This window comes from Phoca vitulina, unplaced genomic scaffold (genome assembly GCF_004348235.1).
Source record: "Phoca vitulina isolate PV1807 unplaced genomic scaffold, GSC_HSeal_1.0 scaffold22, whole genome shotgun sequence".
Lineage (NCBI taxonomy): Eukaryota > Metazoa > Chordata > Mammalia > Carnivora > Phocidae > Phoca > Phoca vitulina.
The window spans coordinates 36,054,612-36,075,703 of NW_022589725.1; the positions used below are offsets into that span (position 1 = coordinate 36,054,612).

Sequence of the window (21,092 nt, forward strand, 5' to 3'; positions counted from 1 at the left end):
TTTTGTTGTTATCCTGCCAGTTTTCAGGGACACTTTTGTCTCACATAAGGGAATTTGAAAAGTGAGTGGCCTAGTTTTACTTCATATTTATGAAACTAGGAAGCATAGCCAACTTTGCTCCTTTTTTCAAAGCCTGAACTTGACCTGGTGTAAAGCAATAGGGAAAAAATAAAGGGAAGGAGGAAGGGGAGTAGGATCAGGCTTTGAAGGTGAGAGGACAAGAAAGATTTACAATGAGCTGGGCCTTTACAAAGGTAAAAAAAATTAATTACACAGTCTTCATTGAAGATAATGCCATAGAGAACAGAGTTTTCTCTTCCCCCCTCAGGCTGTTGGCCTAAAGTACCCAGAGACAGGGATGGGAACCAACCCCCAGCTCATCTCAGAACCAGGAGACAGGAAGCCCCTACTTCCATGAGTCACTGGCTTGGTGGCCGACTAGGATTCTAACACACAGAAACTATCTTGTGTGTGAAAGTAATTATCAAAAACCTTTCTTCCCTCTAGTTCCTCGGGGCTGGGGGGTTAGGCAGAGAACAACCCTCTCTCAGGGCGAGGGGAAGCCAACTGAGCTGGGTGGGCCGGCTAGCCAGGTGGGGGTTGGGAGGAGCCCTGGGCATTGACAGATGCCCATAAGAGATACCAGCAGCCGCCAGGCTCTGCCCCAGGGGACACTCTCCCGGAACACATCCGCCCCAGGGCTCACCCAGCTCTTCCAGGGTCTCTCCTGGAAAAGGGGGCCAGCCCAGGGCCAGAGGTTGTTCCAACCACAGTGTCCCCTGCATGTCCTGTCCCCCTCCTGCCCCAACCACAAGCAGACATATTTGGGGAGAAAGCGAGAGCAAAGGCATAAAACTGGCCCGGAGTAAACAAGTAGAGAAGATGTTCCTCCATCAAAAGAATAGGGGAGGTTTTCAAAAAATGTCATGGAAATAGAACGTGGGCTTCTTAGGGAAGATAGAAGTCCCCAGGCTGGTGGTGAGGAAGTGATGTACACATCTGTGTGTAGTGAATGTGTGTGCACGCTAGAGTATCGAGAACACAAACATTGCTTCTCAGTGTTGTCTTCATGGTATGGCGTGACAAAGCTGCCTCATGCCGTTTCAGCCACATGTCAGCTGGTGGGAAGGGAGAAAGGGGGCACACACAGTTCCATTTAAAATCTCAATGACTGGGCGCCTGGGTGGCTCAGTTGGTTGAGCGACTGCCTTCGGCTCAGGTCATGATCCTGGAGTCCTGGGATCGAGTCCCGCATCGGGCTCCCTGCTCAGCAGGGAGTCTGCTTCTCCCTCTGACCCTCCTCCCTCTCATGCTCTCTGTCTCTCATTCTCTCTCTCTCTCAAATAAATAAATAAAATCTTTAAAAAAAAAAATAAAAAATAAAATAAAATCTCAATGACAGACTTTGCACACCTGCTCACATCCTATTGGCTGGAAGCAGGTCACATGACCACAGCTAAGTGCAAGGGAGGCTGGGAAATGTAATGTCCAAATGGGTAGTTACACACCGGACAAAAACTCAGTGGCTTCCATTATTAAAAGGAAGATTGGAAAAATAGACGGTAGCTGTTTCCCACATGTGTGGCTGGGAAGGACTCAGCCATGCAACACAGAAAATGGAGTACCAGGGAAGCTCTACCCTTTCAGCCTTGTCCCTGGAATAAAGATTTCAAGTAATAAATTTCAAGAGTTATGGTCCTACTTCCTAATGAGCCAACCTTGTTGTGTAGATGGATACATCAGGATGACTGACAAAGGCTGATGTTACTGAACATTCAAAACATATAACCACGCCCTGTGCTGTTCTTATGCTCATCAAAAAGGCTTCAACTCATAGTTTGGCTTCCTACCTCACTTGCCAGGGGAGGCGAAGGTGTTGACAGACAGAGGCTTACAAAGAAATTTGGTCCACTGAGAATTTCTCACTTCACCTGGAAAATTAGTAAACTGGCCCTCTGATTTATACATCCATCTCTTGTGAGTTTTGCCAATGTGAGTCAGCACTTCCAATTCTGCTCAACTCTGGGGAATCAAAGACTCTGAACATCTGAGGGCCAGCTCCTGAACCAGAAGCAGGCCTGGACCAGAAGCAGGTCACTGACAGAACTAATGAACTCAATGTACTGCAGAGCTGGCTTTAATTTAGTTGACATCCCTATCACCACAACCTTGTCCATTAATAGCTGTCCTGTGTGATTTGCTGTTGGCTCCAAGTTCAGGCAGAAGCCCAAAAGCCACAAGGCTGGAGCCCACTCTCGCTTTGAAATTAAAGGGCATTCCATAGGCCACGGTCCTGAGGTGTGAGAGGCTGTGGCTGGGATGGGGGGGGACACATGGGGATGGCTCTTTGTAGACGGAGGTGGGTGGCTGCTGCGTCCATCCTGCTGAAAGGGTTGTACTTTCACACCAGAGGACACTGGGGGTCACAGAGCTACCGTCATCTGAGTGGCCGGCTTTCACGGAAGCCGCTCCTTTAGCAAGTGAAGGAGTTGCCCCCCATCACAGGTTTCCCGCACCGCCTGCTTCGCAGCTTCAACAAGCCAGTGACTCCAGATGCTTAGATCTTCCCCTCAGACCTAAAGCTAAAGGGCTTTGTGAAACTGGGGTGGCATGTGACTGGTGGGAAGTGAGCAATCATTTCTGAAAGCAGTGACAGAGCCTCTGCAGGGCCTGGGAGGCACTGGGCAGGCCGTGGGGAACATGGGCCCACAGACTGCAGAAGGCCAGGGCTGCCCTCACTGCCCCACCCCCGCTCAGTCTGCGCAGGGGGGACCCTCCGGAGGCCAGAGGGGCGTGTGGAAGCAGGACGGTCTGGACTGCATCCTGATATATCTGAAAGCCTTTGTAAACAGCTGTTGAATTAAAAAGGGAAGAAAGGATTCTATCTTCCGTGAAATCTCGATTCGGATGCAGGGCCGGGAGTGAGGGCCTCTGGCTCACAGCCATGTTTCTCCACCAGGGACCTCACCCCAGAGGCGGTCAGGAGCCGGACTGGCCGTGGTCAGCCCTGCTGGGCAGCATTTCAAGAGGAACCTTCAGGCTGGAAGAGGACACCAGCAGCCACAAGGAGAGGGACAGGGAGTCAACCTCTCCCTGGAGCGCCAGACCCAGCACCTTGTCCCTGGACCGCATGGGAGCTGGGGAAGGAAGCAGGCCTAACGGAAGCCGGGGCTCCTGCAGGACTTACTGGAAAGAGAGCGAGGCTGGCAGTCGGACATGTGGAGTTGAACTTGGCCCCAAGCCTCACCCGCTGGGAGATCTTAGGCACATGGCTTTGTCCATCAGCCTTGGGTTCCACAGCCCTGAAACAGGGACTCGCTTGCCGCCCATGACCGCGGAGATCGGCAAGTGTGTGCGCGCCCGCGTGCCCCTGGAGACTGGGGCCCTCGCTTCCAGATGGCTTCCAGGAGCACTACTTTCACCCGTCAGGCTGTTGATTTCTAGAAGGAGGTAGGGGAGGGCAAGGAACTTGGTAAACCCGGGCTGAAACTGTGTTAAAGAGCTTTCTTCCAAACTGGAATTCTCAGGGCCTTCAATTTGGGAATATTCATTTTGAATTTCCAGGAAGGAGGTTAATGACCATTTTCCAAACATATTTACCTACAGGACCCTTTCTTGTGGGTGGCACTGATTCAAATCATCCCAAAGCACTGAAAATCACCTGGAATATTAAGCCCTTTGTTGAATAATTTGAGGTTGCTCTGCACCATGATACGTAACACTCTTAATCACTAAATAACGTTTATTAGCAAATAACAAAGAATATAGTACAGATTCTGCTGTCCAACTGCGTGGCCGTGGCAGACTACATCGGTTTGTCTGTCGCGTCCCTCGCTCTGCACAGCCCCCCGCTTCCAGCCCCGGCGCACAGAGATGGGCATTCACAGCCCGCAGCTGCACACAGTCGTTGGTCTGCAGGCGGCTCTGCCCCCCAGCAGGGCCCCTCAGACCCTTCACAGCACAGCCACGTGGAAGTTGGGGACAGACTCTTGGGGAACGAATGGCAGCCACAGCAGGTAGGGAAGCAGCCAGACCCAGAGGGAACCCAGGTGAAGAGAGGGTGAGAGAGGGCCTGACAACATCCTTGCACCCCCAAATGTTGCGACCTCAAGACCCAGACCTGAGCCTCCCAGTCACAAGAACTATGAAAATCCTTTTTATGCCTAAATGGATATGAATGGGTGTGAGTCTGCTCAGCCTGCCATAACAAAGTACAAGAGACTGAGGAGCTTGAACAATGGAAATTAATTTCCTCACAGTTTTGGAGACCACAAGTCCACGCTCAAGGTGCTAGTTTCTCCTGAGGCCAATCTCTCCAGCTTGCAGTTGGCTTCCTTCTGCCTGTGTCTCCATTTGGTATTCCTTCTGTGAGTGTCTGTGTCCTGATCTCTTCTTTTTTTTTTTTTTTAAGATTTTATCTATTTATTTGAGAGAGAGAGCATGTGCACATGCGAGTGGGGGGCGGGAGGGTGGGGACAGAGGCAGAGGGAGAGAATCTCAAGCAGACTCCCCGCTGAGTTCAGAGTCTGGTGCGGGGCTTGATTCCAGGACCCTAAGATCATGATCTGGGCTGAAACCAAGAGTTGGACGCTTAACGGACTGAGCGACCCAGGCGCCTCCCTAATCTCATCTTCTTAAAGGACACCAGTCATATCAGACTACAGCCCACCCTAGTGACCTCATTTAAACTTAGTCACCTCTTTGAAGACCTCACATTCTGAGGTCCTGAAGGTTAGGGCCTCAACATAGGAACTTGGGGGGCACATGATCCAGCCCATAACAGCTCACTAAACCATGCAGCTTATAAATGTTGAACTGGCATTTGAACCCATTCATGTGGTCTTATAGCTAGTTCTTTATGTACTGATATGCTTTCTAACTAGTTTGTTCTGCTGCCTTAAGTCCTCATTAGAACAAGATAGGAAATACATAGTCTCAAAAACAGCAACTAGGTTATAAGATTAATCTTTTGCTTCCTTTGAATATTTTATAGTGCCTGACCTACTGCCTTGCACAGATTCAGGGTTCAATGAATATTCATGAGCTACAATTACAAATTCTGTGCTTGAGCACTAAGAACCCTCAGGCCTTGAAGGCACTCACTGTGCTCTGCCCAGGGGAATCCAGTGCGGGCTGTGACACTCAGCGGGCTCCCAAGCCATGCCTTGGAATGGAGGAAGAAAATACTAGAACTTTTTTATTCACATTTATTTTAAACTGGAAACATAAGATATGTATATTAGGTTTCATTAATATTTCATATGTGATTAACCGTAGCACTCATGTGTGACTTTAAAATGTACATATCTGGGTTGTGCTCAAGTTTTTTAACTGATGGGGCATGATCAAAATGCATGCAGAGCATCGTTCTAATCATTGGAGCCTCCAAAGTCCTGAGGCCTGGTTGGTCATAGATAGTTGGTTCTCAATAGTTCTCAGTGCTGGTCCTGAGACCAGCAGGATCAGCATCTCCTGGAAATGTCTCAGAAATGAATATTCTCAAGCTCCATCTCAGACCCACTGAAATCAGAAACTCTGGAGGTGAGGCTCAGGAATCTGTGTGTCAATAAGCCCTCTAGGGAAGGTTGAAACACCTCTACAAAAAATCCAATACCAAGTTCATGTACTTAGAGGACTGCTCAGGGCCAAGTGAGCGACGATGTGACTAAACATACATTAAGTTCATTTGATATACCTGCCCCCTGCAAGTCAATGACTAAGATCACAGTGACACGAGTACATGAGTGTGGTATGTGCCTTTGCCACTTTACCGTGACAGCATAAAATGGGGCCCCGAAACTCTTTGACATTCCTCCCAGAAAGAGGTGGGATCTGCTCTGTTGGCCAAAGCGTCACAACCCACCCAGACTCAAGCTCCTCTCACTTCATGGAGAACACAGAAATGTAAAGACTAGGTGACATGGATAAGCAGGTGGCAGAGCTAAGTGAGACCCTGTATAGGAAAACATAGGAAAAGATCACAGACTTTCAAGTGAGACCAGCCCAGGTTTGAATCCCAGTTCTGCAGCTTTGAACAATTTTCCAAGTACCATCTTTATTTCAGCATCAACAAGTAGATCAAGTAAAATGAAATAAGGGTTACTAGGCAAAGGGCAGTCCCTGGCTTCCAGGAGCTCTTGTGTATGGCTGTTATCACAGCCCCATGCTATCTTAATAGGTTTCCCCACATCACCTGGCCAAGTGAGTCCATCCATCCCAGGACTTCTTGTGGGTGTGAGTTCACCTGGAGAGCCCAGTGCTGTTCGGCTTGTCCAGCCCCTGTGGAAGACCCCAGCCCTGCAGAGCACCCACCCAACAAGAGCTGTCCCTCAAACACACACCAGCCTTTTGCCTACCACCACCATTATGGAGACATGGACAGGAATTAACCAACTGCAGAGACAGGATAAAAATCCTGGAAAGGGTGAAATAAGGAAATGTGATCCTGGCTTGCCTCCCTGCCACTGCGGCCCTCTCATTTTCAAAGTGGGGCTGTATACCTCTACCCCTGCCTTTCTTTCTCTTTTCTTTTTTTTTTAGGATTTTATTTATTTCTTTGAGAGAGAGAGAGAGAGAGCACAAGCAAGGGGAGGGGCAGAGGGAGAGGGAGAAGCAGGCTCCCTGTTGAGCAGGAAGCCTGACATGGGACTCGATCCCAGGACCCCGAGATCATGACCTGAGCCGAAGGCAGATGCTTAATGGACTGAGCCACCCAGATGCCCCAAGTTTAATTACCCCTGCCTATTCTGAGAGCAGTACTGCCCTAGGTGGGGAAGGAGGACACAAGCAACAGAGAACAAGCTGCTCCATGCCTAGCACTATCACAGAGACTGCTCTAACTTCTGATCCTAGTACCAGGTGGTAGATTTTTTCCTTGTGCCTTTTGGAGGAGTTCCTGGCTTATATCAGTTCCAGGTCAGAGTCTTGCCTCTCTTCAGCTCAGTACTTCCCGGGGCAAGAACGTGTTCCTCAGGTTCCTGACTCCATGCCTAGATCCCTGCCACCCAGTCTTAGATTTCCCTGATGTCAATGTTTATTAGCTTAGATTGGTTTGATTTGGGTTCAAGTGCACCAAAACAGTGGTTTGAACAAGATAGACATGTCTCTCTCATGCATAAAGGAAGAACAGAGAACAGAGATAGGCAGCTCTTAGTTGGCAAGTCCAAAATATCAGGGACCTGCCTGTCCTGCTGCTCCATATTCTTTGCACATCACATAGTGGGCCAGGATAGCTGCTTAGGCTCCAGCCATCACATCTACATTCTAGGCAGCAGGAAAGAGATAGAAAAAAGGAAGCCTGTCTTCCAATAAGATTGTTTGAAAGCCCCATAAAACACTTCGCTTTTCGTCACTTTGGCCAGAACTGAGTCACATGCCCATATCCAGCCTCAAAGTGTTACAGAACCTGGACTGGACCGCCCGATGGAAGAACCAAGCAGCACTTGGCGATCTTGGAGGATAGGAGGTTTATTTAACACCGGCGCGGGAAGTGGAGCAGAGAGAAGAGCCCAGAAGAGCCCCGGGGCAGGGGCTGGGACTCCCTTGCTGGCTCGGTCGGCCATCTTAGGACACAGATTTTTCCTTATCATTCCCCCCTTTGATGCCCCTTTAAACACCTAGTTTAGAGGGCATTTTCATCTTCTAAGGGGCAATAATGAGTAAGGAGCAACTAGAGTCTGATCTTAGCCATTTGAGCAGTGATAAACCTAGTAAGGGCATTAAGAATACAAGGACTAAATGCTACTATGAGGAGGAGCATTAGGAGGGGGCCGATGAGGGGGGCGAACCAAGGGAACCATTGTGAGAGGGAATCCCACCAAGTGTTTCCCACCGATGATTTACTCATTCCTGTAATTGGGTCAGAGTTTCTTGGGCCACCCCCAACTCATTAGCATAGAAACAACATTCCTCCTGTAAGAAGAGGCAGAGACCCCCCTGCGCAGCCGTGAGCAAGTCAAGCCCACATCTGTTTTGGAGGACCACTGAGGCCAGTGAATTGAGTTGGCGCTGCAGGGCCAGGGCCAACTGAGTGAGGGCGGAAAAGTCCGTCATGAGTTGTTGAGTTAACCCCTGGTACTGAACCTGAGACATCCTGACGCCAGTGGCGCCGAGGGCAACACCTGATGTGGCCAGCAGGCTCACGATAAGAGGGATGGCCACGGGGGAGTGTCAAGGGTGGCTAGGAGGCCTCCGTATGAGTGGGGCATCGCTCCCGGGGAGGACTGAAAGATCGGGTAAGAGACTAACAAGCATGCATGATTGATTGTGTGGGGTGATGCAGATGTATACACCTTGATCACAAGCCAGAAAAGTGTTGTTAGGTACACAAACCCGGCTGTGGCCCGTGATGGGAGAGGCAGAGTTGCCATACAGCAGTACCAGAGCCAGAAAGGGATAATCTGAGGTCCCCGGTGCCGAGGTGGGAGGTGACATGGTGGACTGGTTGAGGATGACACCTAGGTATTGGACGGGACCGGGCTTCATACAGATCCAGCAGTCAGACACTAGGGGTGGATTTGAGTGGTTAAGTGCTTGGTGGGAGGCATTAATCATACCTAACAGTTGCGCTATAGATGCTTGCTGCGTGTGGCTGGGGGACCCAGGGATGTGCCAGGGCGAGTTATTTTCTCTCTGACTCTGAGGTTGACTGCAAGGCTTGGGGTGAACATGGACTTAATCATAAACTTGGCCATGGGGTCAGTCCCTATAGAGTGATATTGGCCCAAAAGGAGAGTGATTCCTGTGGCCCATGGTGTAGCATTGGGTTCTAGGACTGAGAGAGTGAGTGGCATACAGTGATTGTTAGGGCAAGAGGATGGGGTGGTGTTGTGTGACAAGGAAGTCCAGATGTCACTTCGCTATTTGAGGCTCCACCACCCATTGGACCATTGTTCCATTCCCAGCCAAGTTGCCACCCATGACTCGCATCCCCAGGCTTGTAAGAAGAACTGGGGTCAGGTGTTTGGCTGTTGAGGCGTAGGGCCCCCACAGATGTAGATATCTACCAGCCGGTAACCTGAGTGAGGGCCATGGTAGGAACACCATCTATAAGGTTCCCAGGAGGTATCAAGAAGCTGGCATCCATCAAAATGGAGGTTAACCTTTGGTGTGTGCCCATCCCAGGTGGAAGAAGTCAGTGGCGGTGCTGGTGCGGGATTGAGGGGGATAAGCTGGAAAGTCCATTTGCCAGTAACAGTGATACGAGAGTTGTCCCCCTTGCCTAGCCGGGCAAGCTAGAGACAGTGAGGAGGAACAGCACACCAGGTAGCAGAAGACCGGGACTGACTAGGGCCAGGAAAACCATGGTGAAATGTGCTCAGGAGTAGACAGCAGATGGCCAGTAAAAGTGGGGTCTATGACCTTAGTTAGAGGGAGCCATCGTGGCTACCCCATCAGCAGATGAAACCTGTGGACAAGTAAGTGCAGTAATACACCCTAGGGTCACCCAATAAGCAATGGCAATAGTAAGCCTCTAGGGGAAAGTCCAGTCAGGAGGGGCAACAGTGTACAATCCGACTCCCAAGATGAGGGAAATCACGCTGATGAGAGCCAGGGAACACGGTGAGCAGGTGTCCATCAGTCGATGGGGTCTTGTTGAAGGTGAAGCCAGAACGGGTTCGTGAAGTCTGGCTGGACTCTCCACTGGTGCAGCTCCTCATCCGAATGATGAGCTTTCTTCACTTTTGAATGGTGGACCCATGGGGTGACACCTGAGACCTTGAGGGCAGTAGGGGTGGTTAGAACAACAGTGTGGGGCCTTGTCCACTGCAGTTTGAGGGGGTCTTTCTTCCAATCTCTGACCCAACTGAGTCCCCTGTCTGGAAGGAGTGTACCTGAGACCCTAAGGAGATTGGGGCTTTCTCGATGGTATACTTTTGTAATTTATTTAGGGTGGCCCCCAGGACCTGAAGCTGCTCCTTTATTTTTTTATCTCCAACCTGATATAATTTTCCTGGAAGGCTTCCCAAGCACTGGGAAGGGAGGCCATCCATATATTAATTTGAGTGGGGAGAAACCTGATGTCCCCAGCATGCAGCGAGCACGCAGGAGAGCTAGGGGTAGCCGAACCAGCCATGGGAGGTTAGTCTCCTGACAAAACTTTGCTAAGGTTCCCTTGAGGGTGTGATTCATTCGCTCTACTTTCTCTGAACTTTGGGGCCGGTAAGCGTTGTGGAGTCTCCAGGTGATGTTGAGAGATTTGGTCAAGACCTGTACAACGTCTGCCACAAATGCGGGTCCATTGTCACTATGGATTGTTAACGGCAGGCTGAACCGGGGCATGATCTCCCGCAAGAGGAATTTAGCTACTTCCCGGCTTTGCTCCGTCCTAGTCAGGAAGGCTTAGACCCACCAAGAGTATGTGCATACTATTACTAGGAGATATCTGAACCCCCTGCTTGGCTGCATATCTGTGAAGTCTACCTCTAGATCTTCGAAGGGGGTTGCTCCCATCCTCTGGACACCTGGCTGGGGCCATGGTGCAGACCGAACATTATTTTTAGCACATATTATGCACCATTCACTCGTTGCTCGGCACAGTGCTGGCAGCTGACTGATGCAGTAGTGCTTCTGGAGAAGGGCCTCTAATGCAGTTTTCCCCAGATGAGTGAGTTGGTGGTATTCCTTGACTAGACGCCCTCCAGTTGCTGTTGGAACAAAGATGCGCCCGTCTGGCATCATCCACCATCCCTTTTCAGCCAGGGTGGCTCCCTCAGCCATGGCCCATTCTTTCTCCTTTTTAGTGTAACTGGGCGGAGGGACTTCTTCCGGGGGTGTCAGGGTCATGGTGAGGGAAGGGGCTCTGTCCATGTCCTCACTGGCTGTGGTCTTGGCTGCCTCATCTGCCAGACGATTTCCCCGTGCTATGGGGTCGTCTCCTTTCTGGTGTCCCTTACAGTGCAGGATTGCTACTTCCTTTGGAAGCCAGATGGCTTCAAGGAGTCTCAGTATCTCCTCTTTGTTCTTGATAGCTTTTCCTGCTGTGGTTAGGAGGCCCCTTTCCTTGTAGATGGCTCCACGTATATGTACAGTAGTGAAGGTGTACCCAGAGTCAGTATAGACGTTGACTCACTTGCCTTCACCGAGGTGAGGGCTCGGGCTAAGGCATATAGTTCAGCCCATTGAGCTGACCATCCAGCTGGTAATGCCTTAGCTTCTAGGACTTCAGTGGTTGTGGTTACTGCATAACCTGCTTTCCGGGCACCCTCTTGTAGGTAACTGCTGCCCCGCTGAACAGCGTGAGCTCTGGATTCTTTATGGCTTGATCCCGCAGATCTGGATGGCTCGAGTAGACTTCATCAGTCACCTTGGAACAGTCATGTCCTGGTTCCCTCTTCCATGGGGAGAAAGGTTGCTGGATTTAATGTCCTTACTGTTTCGAGGGTGACCCGCAGGTTTTCACAGAAGAGCCCTTGGTATTGTGCTAGCCGAGAGTTGGAAAGGAAGCGGTGTCCCTGTGCATTCATGAGGGACACAACTGTCTGAGGGACCTTGACGTTAAGTTCTTGGCCTAGGGTGAGCTTGTCTGCCTACTTGACGAGTAGGATTGTGGCTGCCAGTGCCCTGAGGCATGGTGGCCATCCTGCTGCCACGGGGTCCAGCTTCTTTGACAGGTATGCAACTGGCCGTTGCCAGGGCCCAACAGTCTGGGTCAGTACCCTGAGTGCTATCTTTTCTTTTTCATGCACAAAGAGATTGAAGGGTTCCTCTACATCTGGTAGGCCCAGGGCTGGAGCCTGCCCCAGGGCGGTCTCTATCTCTGTGAAGGCGGCTTCTGCTTCCTCAGTCCAGGCAAGGGGTTCTCAATCTGGCCCCCCTAAGAGATCATAGAAGGGTCTTGCTATTGCCGAGAACCCAGGGATCCAGATGTGGCAGAATCCTGCAGCCCCCAGGAATTCTCGTAGGCCCCTTTTTGTCTGGGGCTGTGGCAGGGAGATGATGACCCTCTTCCTCTCTGACCCTCGTTCTCTTTTCCCTTGAGTGAGGAGAAAACCAAGGTATCGGACCTATTGTTGGCAGATCTGTGCCTTCTTCCATGAGGCTCGGTATCCCAAGTCTGACAGGAGCTGTAGGAGGGCCTTTGTGCCTTTTGTGCAGTCTTCTTGTGTGTCACTGGTGAGGAGGAAGTCATCCACATACTGGAGGAGGATGCATCACGTGGCCTCTCTTGGGAAGCTGGCGAGATCCACGGCCAGTGCTTCCCCAAAGAGGGTTGGTGAGTTTTTAAACCCCTGCGGGAGGTGTGTCCAAGTTAGTTGCATCTGGCGCCCTGTATCATGTTCAGACCATTCAAAGGCAAACAGTGGCTGGCTCTGGGGAGCTAAGAGGAGGCAGAAGAAGGCATCCTTCAAATCTAGGCAAGTGAACCATCTGGCCGACCCTGGGATTTGGCCGAGGAGGGTGTATGGATTCAGGACCACTGGGTGCAGAGAAATGGTCACCTTGTTGATGGCCCACAGGCCTTGAACTGGTCAGTATCCCCCTCCTGGCTTCTTGACTGGCAGGAGTGGGGTATTCCAGGCCGACTGGCACTTGACTAGAATACCTGCATCTTTGAGTTTGGCCAGATGTTCTTGGATGCCAATCTTAGCTTCTTGTGGAAGGGGGTATTGCCTTTGCCTCTGAGGTTAGACTCCTGGGATCAGTTCAACAATGATAGGGGCCCGATTCTGGGCTAGTCCAGGTGGGTTGTTTTCAGCCCATACTGAAGGGAAAGTGAGTCCGATCTCCAGCAGGCTGCTCAGTTGGGCCTGGGCACAGAATAGCCTCCATTCTTCTTCCCTTGGCATGGTAATTGCTAGTACCAGTGACCCCGTCTCCTCTTGCCTTGGGTTCAATCAGAGGCTAGTGCGTCCAGTGGGCTCAAAGGTTATCTGAGCCCTAAGCTTGGAAAGTATGTCTCAGCCCAGGAGAGGGATGGGGTAATCAGGCAGATAAAGGAATTCATGTGGGACCTTGTGGCCCCTGAATTCGCACTGGTGAGCCTGGCAAAAGGGCTGTTGTATCGCCAGCATCCTGGTGGCCCCAAGGATGATCGCAGTCCTTTTGCTAAAAGGGGCCACTGGGGAGATGACAACAGAGTGCTCGGCCCCAGTATCAACCATGAAAGTCACTTCTTGGCCCCTACCTTCATTCTGACCATGGGCTCATGGGGGCCAAGGAGGAAAGAGCCCAGTCCCCCTCAGTCTGAGTCCATTCCCACAAGGCCTATGAGGTCCTCCTCTCAGGGTTCTTCCTGGGCTTCTGAGCCTTTCCCCGGATGGGACATTCATTTTTCCAATACCCTTTCTTCTTACAGTAGGCACATTGATCCTTTGCCAAGGGGGTTCTGGGCTTTCCCCCTTTCGGTGGCCAGGGTCTCCCTGCCTTTTTGTTGTCCTTTTCTTTCAGGGTGGCAGCAAGGAGGCTGACTTTCTTTTTCAACTTTTTATCAGCTTCGCATTCAGCTGTGACCTCCCTGTTCATGTAGACCTTATTGGCAATCTCTATTAGCTGGGTGTTGTTCATCCCAGTGAAACCTTCTAGTTACTAAAGTTTTTTTCTGATGTCTGGGGCAGCCTGAGCCACGAAGGAGGTGTTTACCATCTGTTGGCTTTCCTGTGCCTAGGGATCAAATGGAGTGTATATCCTGTAGGCTTCACATAGTCTTTCATAGTAGTCCCCAGGGGACTCCCCTGGTTGTTGAGTGACCGAGGATACCTTAGTCATGTTCATGGGTTTTTTAGCTCCTGCCCGGATTCCCCAGAGGAAGGCCTCCTGGTACCAGTGGATGTGGGCCTGTCCCTCAGTTGTGGTGAAGTCCCATGCTGGGTGCTCTTCAGGTGCAGCCATATTAGCCCAGGCAGCAGGGTTGATGACTCCTGCTGCTGCGTGCTCTTCTAGGTACTGTCATGGACTTTTCATTATTCTCTTCCTTTCCTCTGTGTTAAACAGGGTGCGGAGTAACTGTTGGCAGTCTTGCCAGGTTGGCCGATGAGTCTGGAAGAGGGATTCTATGAGGTCTACCATAGCCTGTGGTTTCTTAGAGTAGGATGGGGTGAGGAGGTCGGTGGTGGAGAAGGGCTGATAATACATCATGGAATGGCCAGATTGGACCGTCCTGTCTTCATCCCGCCTCTCGGGTTCCCGCATCTCTCATACTGGCATTTGGAGGGTGCTTGCGCCTGGCCTGGGGCACAGCCTGGCTGCTAGTCCTGGAGAAAGTGGATCTGGGCCTGGGGGCACCAGTGGATCCTCTGAGCCTGGGGGTGCCGGTGGATCCTCTGGGCCTGGGGGCGCCAGTGAAACCGATGGCGGCAGAGTGTCTGGAGCTGAAAGGCCAGGTGTAGATGGTCTTGGGGTTACGTACCATGGGGGCAGGATCGGTTCATCCTCAGGATCTCCTGCTAGGATTTGTGGAGACTGGGGCTTTTGCTGATTTTCTTTAGGTTGCATGGATGAGGTGATTAAGACCCTGGCCTATCCCTGCTTATTGCAAGCGAATCGCACCCAGGGGGGAAGGGTCTGAGCACTTCCTAGCCAGGAGTCAATGTATGGAAACTGGCCAGGGTGTCCTGGTTCTCCTGTTACGACTTGCTGTACTCGACGAATCGTTGGGACATCCAACGTCCCTTCTGAAGGCCACCCAACATTAAAGGTGGGCCATTCCAATTCACATAGAGTTCTCAACTTGCCAGGGTTCATCCTGACTCCATAGCCTCCCAAAAACCCCTTCTTGAAATTTTTGATCATGGTCTCTAGAACTGTAGGTTTACTCTGACCTGACCCCACGGTTATGTTCACATGTGCGGTGATGCAGAGACAGACAAGGGGAGGGTGCCTCATATGGTGAGGAGACCAATCAGATGCCCATCTGGCTGTCCCGAAGGAGTTTAGGTGAGGCTTAGCCGTAGCGGTCTCAGCATTGTGACTTATGATCGGATGCTTCCATAAACCATATGCCGTTCACCACGGAATCGCAGACAGGCCCACTCAGACTCCATAGGCTTCTGGGGACCTTAAGGGTGCCCGCCCGTGGAGTCATAGAATCAGTCCGACTGAGCAAGCCAGGTTGGACTGCACATTCACACTCCAGAAGTTATTACATTCCCTCCCTGGGAATCCCTTCCTGTGAGACCTCTAAGAGGTCTCTGGGAGGTGATCAGGCTCCCCTTCCACCCCGACGGGTGGGCCTATCTATGTCCTGGGGCCCCAGGCCTTACCGGAATCCGAGGTCGGGACCAGGTCCTCACCTGCCAAGTCTCCTTGAGTCCGGCGGGAACAGCGGAGCGGGGCCAGCCTGAGGCAACCGGGGCAGGAGAGTGGTGAAAATTAGGCGGGCACGCCTTCTCCATTAGGATCCCTCCTTCTGTCACCACCCTGCCATTGCCCCCAAACCAGTGGCAACAATGGGCCTGCGCGGTTGGGTTTCCCGGTCAGGAAACCAAATGTTACGGAACCTGAACTGGATCGCCCGATGGAAGAACCAAGTGGCACCTGGAGATCTTGGAGGATAGGAGGTTTATTTAATGCTGGCGGGCTCAGAGGAGAGTGGTCTCCAAATGTCTGAGCCCCGAGCACAAACAAAGGGGCAATTTATACACTTCTACTTCCCCATACTTGGCACTTTTGGCAAGTGCGCGAAGCGGGGCAGGGAGAAGAACCTGGAAGAGCCCCGGGGCAGGGGCTGGGACTCCCTTGCTGGCTCCGTTGGCCATCTTAGGACACAGGTTTTTCCTTATCAAAAGGATTTGGAAAATGTGAGAAGGCAAGAGTAGATGGGGGCAGACAGCCACGTCTCATGGTAGGAAACGGGCCCCACTCTTCCTTGATGTTGTGCCATGCTGCTCAAGAAACCTGCCCGTTTCCTCCTCTTGGATCTCCTCATGCCAGCCAGATGTTCTTTCACCCCTGGTGGAGCCACCAGGACCTCCCCTAAGCCTGGGACCAGCCCCCTGGGGGTCTCTCTGCCCCTGGGTCTGAGCCATCTCCAGCAGACAGGAGCAAGTCAGAGGCCAGGTCAGGGACAGGCAGCCAGGTGAAGGGGGACAAGGGGCCCTTCCCCAGCCTCAGAGACACGGGCTGCTCTCTATTGGATCCCCAGGCCTGGTGACCTGGATCTGCCCACAAAACAGCTGCTCTCACACCTCCCAGCTGATCCTCCACCCACACCCACAAGGGAGAAGTGGACCAAAGCCAATTCCACCCTCCATCTCTTACACATCCAGCTAGTGACTCAGCATGCAAGAGTCTGACTCATGCCAGCTCCTCTGCATCTTGTCAGCTGCCACTTTTCATGGGCATTCTGATTGCATGGGATCCCCAGAATTTCTCTGCTAACTCCAGGCAAGTGGGAGCATGTGTACTTCCTGTGGCAGAGGCAATTCCTGGGGCCCACACCCAGAGATCCCAACTCCACTGGTCTAGGGTAGGGCCGAAGAATCTGCATTTCTACAGGTGCCCTCAGACAGCACTACCATAAAACATAACACCCGCGGGATCATCCACACACCCACTCCAACGACGTGACTCCCATGAACATCTTACCACAGATCAGTGCTGCCCGGCATTGGACTTGGAGTCATAAAAGACTCCAGAAGGGCCTGTTCTTAGTAGCCATGAGCAGCTTTCAGCCTCTGCTGGACGAGTAACTGACCTGACCCTCATTAGCCACCGGTAACTTACAAAAGCCTGTAAAATGCTCTGAACATCCTCCACTTTCATGGTTGTGAAGCACTCCAAGAACATGTTTGTATATGCTCATCACTAGCATGGGGGTCCCCAGAAAATGTCAACATTTGGGTCAAAGAACATTGATAATTGCACATGATACCCAAATGTCACTTCATTAGCTAACCTGGTGCAAAGCAAGTCAGTCACAACAACAAATTAATGAGTGAGTCTAATTAAAAGGCTTGCTTACCAATATCCCCACAGTGCGCATGGCTCAGACTGCGTTTCCCGCACACACAGGCTGCCACCCAGCCCTCCAGGGCCACCTGGTGGGGAGACCTTCCATTTACTACCTGTCTTTCCAATTCCCCAAGGTTGGTCCTAATTGTAGAAGAGCTTTGATTTCCCCCCATCTCATGACATTTGACATTTTTAACTTTACAAGTGTTAGAACCATAAAACGTGAGGCAGAATATAATTGATGTGTCCTGACACGTTATTGTCATCCAGTGAAGATTTCAAGAAAAATCTCTCCCAAATCTTAGCCTTGAAGGGATCAGCAAGAATCATCCAGATCCTCTCTCCCACCCTTATTATATTTAGGCAGGACAAGAGACCCTATTCCCAGGACCAAGTGGACAGTGCATTTGCCCTTGGTGTTGACAATCCTCATCCTCCATGCTTCCGGTTCCTTTTATTTTAACTTCCTCCAGAAGGTACCATGGATGACTCACTCCTGTGCATCCACATCACTTTAGAAGACCTTGGTCCAGGTTTCTTCTGTTGGCTTAAGGCAGTTTGGTTTGGTTTTGGTTTGGTGTGGTCTGGTTTTTGTTGGGTTGGGTTGGGTTGGGTTGGGTTGGGTTGGGTTGGGTTGGGTTGAGTTGGCTTTTTTGCATCCAGGAAGAAAAGTGAGAGGATTGGGTCAGTCTTTGAAGTCTCTCTACCTTCTGTTTTCCTTCCTACTTTGACCTTAGTCTTTTGAAATTAAATATTATAAAAATTAACTAAGAATCTACACCAGAAGAAGGAGGAGGTGGGAGGAGGAGAAGGAGATGGGAGGAGGAGGAGGGAGGTGGGGGAAGGAAGAGGAGAAGAAGAGGAGGAGGAGGTGGGGGGAGGATGAGGAGAAGGGCAGGAGGAGCACTTTGTCCCCTCCCCCCTGCCCTGGGGCCTTCCCTGAACCCCAGGACTGCTCCAAGGCCCCAGACCTCTGCCCTGAAGTCCCCATCCCCTGACCCAGACATGAAGCCACTCTTCCTGGCTAGAAGGGTCCCTACCTTGTTCCCTGTGGCACCCCTAGACCCAGCACAATGCCAGCTCAGGGTGGGGGAAACTCGTCAGGGTTTTGACCCCCTCTAACTACCATCAAGCCCACTGCCTTTGTAAGGACAGTGGGAAAATACAACCTGCCACATGAGCATCAAGAGAGTGTACAAAGTTCTATCCACCAATGGAGCCATTCTAAAGACCCCAATAATCCTCCACACCTCATTATCATTCATATCTGTCCTCCCCACCATCCTGTGCCATCTGTGACCCTAAAACACTTCAATGTTGAGCCTAAGAAATACATGACAGTGTCAGTGATGCATTTCCATAGGGATGATGCTAAATGCACCCTGGAGTGTTACTGGATTCACACATGTCCAGAAATAACACTCCCACCTTCTTTGCCATAGGGTGGACCAACTAAACAGGGTGGAGCTGGTGTCGGGCAGGAATGCTTTGGCAGTCAGCACCTGAAAACTAGTCTAATAGATTAAAAATAGGAATGTATTGGCTCATGTAACAAGACATCTGGACATGGGCAGTTGCTGGTGTTGGTTCAGCTGCACAAAGATGTCTATCTTTTTCCCACTCTTCATGTGCTGTTTTGTCATCCTCCTATTCATTGCCTCATAGCCCCAAAATGGCTGTCACCACTCCAGGCATCATGGCCACATGAGCTAGCCAGGGCAGCAAGATTCCTTCTCTCAGCTTCTCTTACCTTTTATCAGGAAGCAAAAACATTTCCCAGCAGCCATCAGTACCAACTGATGAATATCTTAAGACTCATTGGCCAAGAGGACATGTGATATAATGAGCACTGGGTGTTATATTCAACTAATGAATCACTGAACATTGTATCAAAAAAAAAAATCTTCTTCCCTCCAAAAAAAATTAAAAATAAAAAAGACTCATTGGCCAGAAATGGATCACCCCCGGCTTTGAGGGAGGCTGGTAAAGTGAGGATTCAGGAAGATGATGTGGTACTGCCTTGGAGGGTCAGACCAGCCATGGTCACCCCTTGGGGCCAGGCACTTAGCTTCATGGCTCAAAAGTGGGGTTTGCTCAGCAAGGAAGAAATGGGGGCATGACTCCTGCAAAACCAACCACTGAAGTATTTGAGCTTTACAAAGAGAGTCCATGGAATTTAAGGAAGAGGAGAACATATATACCACTTTTGAGATTACAGAAAAAAGCATTTACTAAAATTTTTTAAAGATCCAAAATAAGCCGTTATCAAAAAGACCAGAGATAACCAAGTGCTAGTGAGGATGTGAAGAAAAGGAAACCCTTATGTGCTATCGGTACGGAAACACACTGGTATAGCCACTATGGAAACAGCATGGAGGATCCTCAAAAAATTAAGAATAGAACTACCATATGATCCAGCAATTCCATTTCTGGGTATATATCCAAAGAAATTGAAATTAGGATCCCAAATGGATATCAGTACCCCCGTGTTCATTGCAGCATTATTTACAACAGCCAAGACATAGACACAACCTAAGTGTCCATCAGTGAGTGGATGAATGGATAAAGATATGAGATAGATAGATAGATAGATATAATATTATTCAGTCATGAGAGAGAAGAAAATCCTGCCATTTACATATTATCTTGAGGGCATTATGCTAAGTGAGGTAAGTCAGGTAAATACTGCATGAAATCACTTATACATGGAGTCTAAAAAAGCTGAACTTGTAGAAACAGAGTAGAATGGTGTTTACCTGGGGCTGGGGGATGAGGGAAATAGGGAGATATTGGTTGAAGGGTATAAACTTCCAGTAATAATGCAAATAAGTTCTGAGGATGCAATGTACAACATGGTAACTATAGCTAATAATACTGTATTATATATTTGAATGTAACTAAGAAAAGAGATCTTAAATGTTCTCGTCATAAAAAAGAAATGGTAATTATGTAACAGGATGGAGATGTTAACTAATGCTATGGTAGTAATAATTTTGCAATATATAAGTGTATCAAATCAACACATTGTACTCTTCGGACTTACACAATGTTACATGTCAATCATATCAATAAAGCTGGAAAAAATTAAAATTAAAAATACTTAAAACCTTGGGGAACCTGGGTGATTCAGTCAGTTGAGCATCTGAGCTGATTTCAGTTCAGGTCATGATCTGGGGGTCATGAGATCAAGCTCCATGTAGGTCACCACACTCAGCAAGAAGTCTGCTTGAGATTCTCTCTCTCCCTCCCCCTCTGCCCTTCCCCCCTCCCAACTAAATAAATAAATCTTTTTAAAAAAAATACTTAAAAATAAAAATAAAATTAAAAAGCAAAATGAATGAACATTATGCTTATTATACCTTCGAATCTTAAGCCTTCCAGGCTGCCTTGTATGTCCAATTAGGATCTGTTTCTCTTTCTTTTGAGCATTAAGTTATTCCCTGTGTTATACTTGGTACCCAATCTAAAGAAATGGATGTAAATATGAGCCTTCTCTTTTCCCACAAATGATATTTTTACTCATGTGTCCCTGGTGTGTGCACTGAAGGAACCAACAACATCCCCATTCATGGTACACTGTGATACAGTGAGCTCGTGATGCAGGCAGGGGAAGTGCTGCAGACCCATTGCCACCCCACTTGAATGGCCAATCCAGCAGAGCCCCCTGCAAACACAGATGACAGAAGTCCTAGGCTTTGGGAAATCCAGATCATTTAATGCTGCTACACCCCACCAGGGGTCCAGATGGAAAAAGCCTGAGAGGCATTCAGTAGGAAAGAAGCCCCTGGGAAGTTTGTCATGGTGTAATTGGGAGGAAATCCCAGTTTTAAAAAAAGGAAAGGAAAGAGGATGTCAGTAACCAATATCAAGGAGGTGTTGTGAACTTCATTTTCATAGAAAGTTTGAAAGTTAAGCCCATCTCTGACCAGCAGGGTGGCAAAGGAAACCAAGCCCTCAGTAGAAGGTCAGTGTTTGGTCACAGCACACAAGAGGCAGGAGGATCCTATGAAAAGCTGGTGATGTAACAAAGCACGTTCACAATGTCACAGGGGCTCCCTGGGACTTGGAGATGTTTTAGGCTAGAATGCGGAAAGGTTTTATTTCATCTTAAAAAAAAAAAAAAAAATATATATATATATATATATATATACACACACATACACAACACACATATATATATACACACACACGTATATACATAT

The 21,092-nt window shown here is 49.7% G+C and overlaps 2 pseudogenes; one reads left to right on the plus strand and one right to left on the minus strand.

The window, feature by feature from the left end:
- The window catches only part of LOC116641997, an 87,641-nt pseudogene that overhangs the window by 61,276 nt on the left and 5,273 nt on the right, over nucleotides 1–21,092 (minus strand).
- LOC116641971 overlaps nucleotides 1–21,092 on the plus strand; it is a 115,193-nt pseudogene that overhangs the window by 18,450 nt on the left and 75,651 nt on the right.